Source organism: Desmodus rotundus, chromosome 3, assembly GCF_022682495.2.
Source record: "Desmodus rotundus isolate HL8 chromosome 3, HLdesRot8A.1, whole genome shotgun sequence".
NCBI lineage: Eukaryota > Metazoa > Chordata > Mammalia > Chiroptera > Phyllostomidae > Desmodus > Desmodus rotundus.
In genome coordinates, this window is record NC_071389.1 from 179,725,763 (window position 1) to 179,735,140 (window position 9,378).

Sequence of the window (9,378 nt, forward strand, 5' to 3'; positions counted from 1 at the left end):
AACCTTGGCATGTGCTCTGACAAGGAATCAAATCGGAAAACTTTTGGTGTATAGGATGATGTTTCAACCAACTGAGCCACCTGCTAGGGCAATTTCCCAGATTTTCTTACGCATAGGATTCTAGTTATAATTTTGATTATCGACAATTTGCACACCCAAGAGAACTGAGTGGAAGTGAGGCAGGGGCCATCTCCTGGCTGCTTTGGCTGCTGCTGGCCAGCACGGTCATGGGCTGTTGGGTGTTTCTGCTGCTGTGTTCCATATCCCTTCACCTGGCCACTGCAGGCTGTTGAAGAAGCGTTACCAACAGTAGCTTTCTGACTCCTGGATCACAACTAGGGCACTGTGTTTTTATTTTTATTTTATTTTTTAAAGATGTATTGATTTATTTAGAAAAAGGAGGGTGGAGGGGTAGAGGAGAGGGAGACATATCGATTTGTTTTTCCACTTATTTATGCATTCATTGGTTGATTCTTGTATGTGCCCTGACTGGAGATCAAACTTGCAACCTTGGCTATCAAGATGACACTGTAGCCCTGGCTGGTGTAGCTCAGTGGATTGAGCATGGGCCTCCAAACCAAAGGGTCACTGGTTCGATTCCCAGTCAGGGCACATGCCTGGGTTGCGGGCCATGCATGTCCCCAGTAGGGTGTGTGCAAGAGGCAACCACACATGGAGTTTCTCTCCCTCTCTTTCTCCTTCCCTTCCCCTCTCTCTAAAAATAAATAAATGAAATCTTTAAAAAAAAAAAAAAAAAAAAAAAAAGATGACACTGTAACAAACCGACTACCAGGCCAGGGCTAGAAACTTGTGATTACTGTTTCACAAGGGGGTGGGAGGGGAGGGAGAGCAAGGAAAAGCTAGGCTCCTGTGAAGATTTTTCTAAGGTCCAAGATTCTACCTACTGTCTGACGCAGTGTCTCATGTTCTCACGGTCAAGATGCCACTGGTTTATTTTGTCACGTTAGAAAGGCCCAAACCTTTAGAGAATGTTTATGAGTTTATTTGAGCCAAACTGACAACATGCTAGCGAGCAAGATTAAAAAAAAAATGACAGTTTTGCAATTTCTTTCATGTGTTTGAAATTAAGCAAGGAACTGTAAGGAAGATTACATAAAGGTGGGGGGAAAGCAAGGCAGGGACTGGATTATAGGAAGCTAACAAGATTATGTGCTCTCTTGAGGAAGGTTATGGCTTATTTTAAAGGTATGTTGACTTGGATACACAGAAACCAGGGACAGGACTTGCTTAAAGCAAAGATAAGCCTTTACTGAAAGAGCTGTATGCCTGGGGCATGACTACAATGACCTGCCCAGTTAGGTTACTCTCCATAGAACCCCTTTTTACATCCACAATGTTTATATGTTGGAGGGTTTGGATCTGTGATTAGGAACAATGACAGTTGTTTTTTTTTTTTTTCTCCCTTCCTTAGACTTGGTGCTGGGCTCTAGGTTCCCTCAGAGACAATTTCTGCTTGGTTTACTAGGCATCAGCAAAGGGAAAGTGATGATGTCATCAGTGTATGGATTATTAACCTAAAAATCATTTTCTATGTTTACACATAAGTCATACAACATTAGGAATGTGGACGAAAAATTGGGTTCTATGGAAGGTAACCTCACAGGGTAATCTGATCATAAAGTTTCTAACTGGACAGGTCAGGATGGAGAGCCACACCCAGGCATATAATGACTTTAGTAAAAGGCTTATCTCTGTCTTGAGCAAACCCTGTCCATTGTTTTTGTGCATCTAAGCTGTAACAAACCTTTGAAATGCCTCTTTTCATCTCCTTTCTCCTAAAGCATGAGCACTCTCAAGAGAGCACAAAATTTTAAACTGTTATTGATCCCGTCTTGCTTCTTCCACCTTCCGGAAATCCTCCTTACAGTTCCCTCCTTAACTTCGAATGCATAACAGAAACTTACTCTCCAGAGCATTTGAGATCTTGCTCTCTGGTATATGTTGTCAGTTTGGCTCAAATAAACTCTTGTAAAAATTCTCTACAGTTTTGGCTGTTTCTTATGATGACAGGAGCAAAACATGCTTTTGTGGACACAATTCTTGAAAATATTCTTAACTTCTTCTCCCACCCACTGGCATAAGCAACATATACCTTTTTATGCTAGAATTATTCATAGCCTAGTAATAATTTTCCTATGGTACTTTCATTATTGCAAATATAGCTGCCTCCTACTCCTCCCCTTATTTCTAAACTATTGCCGTAATGATAATGAAGATCCACTAGGATAGACTCTCTTGTAAACTATGTGGCCTAGAACATCCTAGAAAATCATAAAAAGAAGGAGTTGCTTCTGGTAAACAGATGGTATGTGTTGCTGAATCTTGAGTGATAGCCCTTCCTAGGTCCTGCATTTGAGATATTACACTACTACTTGTCAACAAAACAAACGTCCAAACCTGTAAAAGATTTTATGAGTTTATTTGAACCAAACTGACCACAATTGCCGGGAAGCAAAATCTCAATGGATTGAGAAATGCTCCAGAGAATGGCAGTTTTACCACTTACTTTGTACATCAGAATTAAGGGTGAAGATGTAAAGGGATTGCATGAAATTCACTGGTGATAGGGAGGTGTGAGAAAGCAAGGCGGGGAAATCTCTGGGACTGGATAAAAAGTAAAAGGAATAGACACATACTTCCTCTGTATAGGTGGGTATAGGATAGTTAACAACATGATAATCATAACAATAAGGGTTCCTGCTCTGGTGGGGGGGATTGTGCCCTGAGGGAGTGTGGAAAAAGGGATTACTCTAGTATTCCAAAGGTAAGCTGTATCAGATGGAAAAAGACAATAGACAGTCTTGGTTAAGGTAAACATTGACTTTGTCAAGGAAGATAACTAGCCTAGTACATGATGACTACTGGCAATGAGTCACTTTCTGTTGAGAAGTTTTTTTAATAAAGATGTAAAGAGATTAAGATTATTTTTTAAAAGATCTTATTTATTTTTAGAGAGAAGGGAAGGGAAGGAGAAGGAGAGGGAGAGAAACATTAATGTGTGCTTGCCTCTTGTGTGCCCCCTACTGGGGACCTGGACCAAAACCCAGGCACGTGCCCTGACTGGGAATTGAACCAGAGACCCTTTGGTTCACAGCCTGCACTCAATCCACTGAGCTATCTATACCAGCCAGGGTTTAGTTAAGAAGTTTTAATTTCAGACTATCCCCCCTCAGTTTTTCAGGTTTAGTATTCTGCCTTTTTTTGTCAACATGCTAATGGGAAGTTCTCGCACTATTTGCTCAGTTTCAGAGCAGTTTTTACACCATGCTAAAGCTTTGCTTAAGTTTAGCTATAAGAAAAAGTCTGGACTTGGGAAAACGTGTGTAAATTTGTGCTGGGAAGCAAGTGATTCTATAATTTATAAGTATAGATGGTATCTTTCAACACTCAAGTAGTAGTAGGACTCAAGTAGTTCTTCCTATTCTTGAATCTCAGATTGTAGGTTAAAGACTATTTTTTCATGTAATTGATATAGAGGAGATCTTTTCATCTAATCCCATCTATCTTTTTAATTTTTCTAGGAAGGCAGATTGACCAGAAATCTGCTTTAAATTTTAAAGGCCTCAGGGTGTTAAGGAGAAAATGGTAGCATTAGGTAGGAAGCATATCTACATCTCAGTTTACAGCTGGATTAACTCAGGTGGTAAGTGTGGAGTATTTTTCCAGGATCATAAAATTGGCATAGGAAAGGTCTGACATGTTTAGAATTAGCCCAGCATACTTTGTAAGTCTACTCACTCTGATCACCTACTATGTATCAGACACTGCCAGGCACCAGAGAAACAAGGATGAGTAAAATACACTCTACTCAAGGCTTTTGTATGCGATTCACGCCCTTCCTTCAGACAAATGTTTACCGTTCTCTTCACCTCCACCCACCCTCTCCAATTATTTTATGAAAGGTATTTTTTAGGAGCCCACCTGCTTGAATACCGTGATCCAGCGTCCCCCTTAGCTTTCCATGTGAGAGCCTCAATTTCCCTATTCTTCTCTAAAGGAAGTGTTAAACTCCGTGCTTCTCCGTGCTTTTCCTTTCCTCTGCCATTCATTCTTTTAGGTGACGTTAGGTAAATGAGAAGTCTGGAACCAAAGGTTCCGAAGAATTTAATTATCACGTATATTCCAGAAAGCCAGGATACACGCAGACTTCGTTGAGTAAACAGGAAACTATCGATCCCATGAAGGAAATGACCTTGTTTGAGGGCAAGGAAGGTGCTGTGGATTTTCCTTTTTTCCTGCAGTTCCCTTCCAAACTCATTTCCGGGTTTCATCACTTTGGTCCTTCACTGCAGTTACAGAGTCCGGCCGCCTCCGCCCCGTCCCACCCTAGAAAACGTCCCTGCAAGAACGGCCAATAGGCCCTTCCCTCTGGTGGACATTTTCAGGCCTCATTTCACATCACTGCAAATCTGACCAATCAGTAGTTGGGGCAGGAGGTACCAAAATAATCTTCACTTCCTCCCCAAATAGTTGCGTCATCCTGATAGATTATTTAGGTGGCCAATTACCAAGCAGCCCGGGACCCAGCCTACCTTAAACCCAATCAATTAAAACGAAGAAGGGGAATTGGGGCGGGGAATGGAAAACTTGCCCCTCTTTTGGAAATGGTTTGAAGAGGCACGTCCGGACCTCGTGAACTTACAATTTTTTACTAGCGATCGCTGCGTACTGTCTGTGTCAAACGCCCCAGTTCTGTCCTGTTTCGACCCCACCCCAAGATGAGCCCCACCCCTCACATCCCCCCTCCTCCCCAGTTCTGCAGAACACACCCCACCCTGAAACCTCCGGGAAAGACTCACACCCCAGTGCCCGGTGCTTTACACGCCCCTCCCCCGTGCGGGTAGAGTCGGGGGAAGGAGAGACCCTGCAGCCCCTGGCGCCAATATTTCCATTCAGTGCATCCCTCCGGTCTTCCCCACGTTCCCGGGTAGGGGCTGACACGGGAGTGGGAGGAGCTGAGCGCTTGCTCGGCTGCGCAGCGGCCAGAGCTCCTTAAGGTGGATCAGAACGGTTAGGCAGCTGGGCCTCCAAACAACTAGGATGTGACGTCCTGCTTCTCAACCTCGCTTCCCAGTTTCTCATCTCTGTGCCCTAGCCTTAGTTTTAGTCTTATTTTTAGCAACAATAAACAGGTTAGGTAGAAGATACCAAGTTAAATTACTAAAATAAATGAGTACACAGTTATCGGTATGTAAAGGAAATAAAAACCATGGCGAGGACTTTTCCCTTATGATTTAATCTCTTCTGGGTTCTGTTCTCCTGAGATTGCCTTTTAAAGTAGTAGCTAGGGTTTTTCTCATGTGTAAATGTGAGCTCAAATTTTGTCTGATAACTTTTTCTAAATGAATCATTTTGTATGTCCTGTTTATTCTCTCCCTACTAGGTCTGACTAGAGCCATTTAAAAAACTTTAAATATATATATATATTTATTAATTCCAGAGAAAGAGGAAGGGAGAAAGAGGGAAACTTCTTTCCAGGGAAACATCGACTGGTTACCTCCTGCAGGTGCCCCAACCGCAGGACAGAACCCTGCAAGCTAGGTATGTGCCCTGACCGGGAAGCGAACCTGCGACCTTTCCGTGCCAAGGAGCCAAGGACCTTGTGCCAGTGGTCCATGGTACCTCCTATCCTTTTACCACGGGTCCCCTGTGGCTGGCTGAGTGGAGAGTATATTTCTTGGCCTTGAAGTCTTTTCTCTGGCTCGGTCTTCTCATTTGCAAAATGGGCACATAATACCTACCTACCTCCTAGATTACTAAATCAGTGTAAATGGAAACACGTTGTAATCTGAAAGATGTAAGCAAACATTAGATAATATTATAAATATTGTACAAAGCATATAACAATAGTAAACATAGTATCTTTCTTACTATGTTACAGCACTTTAAAAAACAACTTCAGACACATATACAAGTACAGAAAATAGTATTAAAAAACCCCACATGGTAATGAGCAACAACGGGCCAACCTTTTATCATCTATGCCTCTCTTCCCCATTACTTGATTATTTTGAAGAAAATTTCAGGCATTTCATGACTAAATACTTCCATATACATCTTTAAAAGATAAAGATTCTTAAATAATAACACAATTTCATTAACAAAATGTTGGTATATTTTAACATCTAAAATATAACAATAATTCCTTGATATCACCACAGTCAGGATTTAAATTTCACCAACTGCTTCATAATATTTGTTCCAGCTGATTTGTACAAGTCAGGATTTCCCCCAAATGTCTACATACTATACTTGATGATACGTGTTTCTCGATTCATATATATTGCACTTGGTTGATATATGTTTCAAGCCTCTTTCAATCTCTAGGTTTCCCTTCCTCATGCACTTGTTAAATGCATTACATGCATGCAGTCACACAGTCCCTCCACAAATACTATGAAGTAGGAATTATTATTATACCCATTTTACTGACGAGATACTGAGTAACAGAGCAGTTTAATGACTTAAGTTACCAGTTACTGAGCGCTAAAGCTGGGATTTGAATACACGACTCTTATCCACTATACAAGGTTTCATATAATACACAGGTCTTTAATGCTTCTAAAATGTGTATTATGACATATTAGTCACCAATATTATGAAGAAGCACCTTGCTAAAGGTCAACTAACATTCATGAAGAATTATATAATACATTCTATTATATAGAAGGGTGGATCCTTCCTTTTTGACTCCTATATTTTTATTCTGCTTCATATTACTCCTCTTAATAGAAAGTAAAGAGAAAATGAATGCCAGGTGCTTCTCCTGTCTTAGGACAAAAACAAAACCAACCCAGGTTTATCAGTTTTTTTTAAATTTAAAATTATATAAGCATAAAGCATACAAGCACTAATTATAAATATAGTGGAAATGAGGTAAATTAAAATACTCTTTAAGCTCACATCTTTGGTGCATATCTATGTGTGTGAGCACATAGATACATGTACATATACACATGTACATATTTTAAGGAGCAACTATATGATCATATTATACAAACTTTTGAAAGTGATTTTCTCACTGAAATGTTTGTATATATTAAAAAATTGGTTCTTTAAAATAATATATGCCTATTGCAAAATGTCTAAATGGTAAAGAAGATATAAAAAGACAAACAATTCTTCACTAATTCTACCTTTCAGAGTTAAATACAATTTCTACTCTTTTAAAAGCTAAGTAGTATTCTATTATGTAGATGTACCATAGTTTAACAGTTACACTATTATGAATATTTAATTTGTTTATAATATTTTAGTTACAAATAATGCTGCAACAAATATCTTGTATATATCAAATAATTTCTTGAGCTTTTAATTTTTCTATATTTCCAGAAAAAGTCTAATCCTTCCCTAGTTTTTCCATTTTTAGTACTTTTACCTCTTTATCCCTGCCCCCCAAATTTCATATACATACATAGAAAATGTCAAAAAGGGTTGAAGAAACATAATAAAACATCTAACATGGAGTAAGAAATATCTGATGCCAAATTATCTGTGTGGGGAGAATGAGTTAATGTTTCAAAGGGGTGAGGGGATACCTGGATATTGGAAGGGTGGGAAGAGAGAAAAGGCTCCACAGGCCCTCACTTCCTTTAAATTTCAGGATGACTTTTAATTCTGACAGCTGTGAACAATGGAACAGAAAGTATAACCCGGATATTTAGAGTTATTTGGAATTGTAAATTTAAGTCCCGACTTTGCTACTTATTAATCATGTAAATTTAGACACAGGCAATATTTCTTTTTAAAGTAAAGTTTATTGATTATGCTATTACAGTTGTCCCATTTTTTTCTCCCCTTTATCCTCTTCTACCCTGTATCCCCCCTCCCACCAGCATTCCCCCCGACCCTTAGTTCATGTCCATGAGTTGTACATATAAGTTCTTTGGCTTCTCCATTTCCTATACTATACGTAACCTTCCCCTGTCTATTTCGTACCTACCATTTATGTTTCTTATTCCCTGTACCTTTTCCCCATTCTTCCCACTCCCCTCCCCACTGATAACCCTCCATGTGATCTCCATTTCTGTGATTCTGTTCCTGTTCTAGTTGTTTGCTTAGTTCGTTTTTGGTTTTGTTTTAGGTTCAGTTGTTGATAGTTGTGAGTCTGTTGTCATTTTACTGTTCATAGTTTTGATTTTCTTTTTCTTAGATGAGTCCCTTTAACATTTCACATAATTTCACTTCTTCCTCTATTTTGCATCTGTGCTCAATCATTTCTGTGAGCATCCTGATCACCAGTGTTTTGATCTCTGCATCTGAGAGGTGGCTATCTTCTTGATGCTTAGTTCTTTTCCTGGAGCTTTGATCTGTTCTTTCATTTGGGACATATTTCTTTGTCTTGGCGCACCAGTCTGGATGAATGTTTCCTACTTCCTTATTTTTTGGATTTCCATACAGTTAGATTTTCTGGCAGTTTGGTTGTTTTTTGTTTTTAAATTGGTTGTTGTCCTTGTTTTGGTTGTGCAGTGTATCCACCTACGCCTCCACCTTGGCTGGAAGTGGAGACACAGTCAATATTTCTTAGTTATAGTTTTCTCACCTGTAAAATCAGTTTAAGAACAGTGCCTTATTTGGCTTCTAGAAGAATTAAATGTGGTAACACATGCAAGAGTGCTAAGCTCAATGCCTGACACATTGTAAATATAATGTAATTATATATATATATAATTTAAATAAAATACAGTGTCATGTATTTAGTGAGAGGACATGACTAATATCTAAATGTGAAATGTAGTCATCAAGCTGCAATCTTGAGTATGTAGTCTTTTTTTTTAGCAATTCAAATGCTTCATGGATATTTTGCTTTCATATTATTTTATGGGATAGAAAGTAGAGTATATTTAGAAAAGTTTAATGGCCAGAAGATGAAATATATAAGAATCTACAGAGAAATAATATGATTCCAGGAGGAAAAATGGTGGAAGAGTCCCCAGTGGCATTTACTATCTTTGGGTGGGGATTATTCTGCATGTGGGAGAAAATGAGAACATTCCACACTCTGTGATCAGTAAGATATATTATAGGATTTTCAAGGGAGCTAAACAACAGTCATATTTTTGTATACTGTGCAACTTAAAAAGCATTTCCACATACATTATCTCGTTTGATCTTTAAAATACCCTTATTGGGTAGGCAAGGTCCTCTCTTTGGTGACCAAGATTCCATAGAAGAAGGGCCTTGCCCTGGCTGGGTAGCTCAGTTGGTTAGAGCATTGTCCCAAAATGCCATGGTTGTGGGTTCAATCCCTGATCAGGGCACATACAAGAATCGACCAATAATGAAGGCATCAATACGATGTTCCTCTCTCTCTAAAATCAATCAATAAAAATTCAAAAAAAAAAAAAGAAGGGCCTC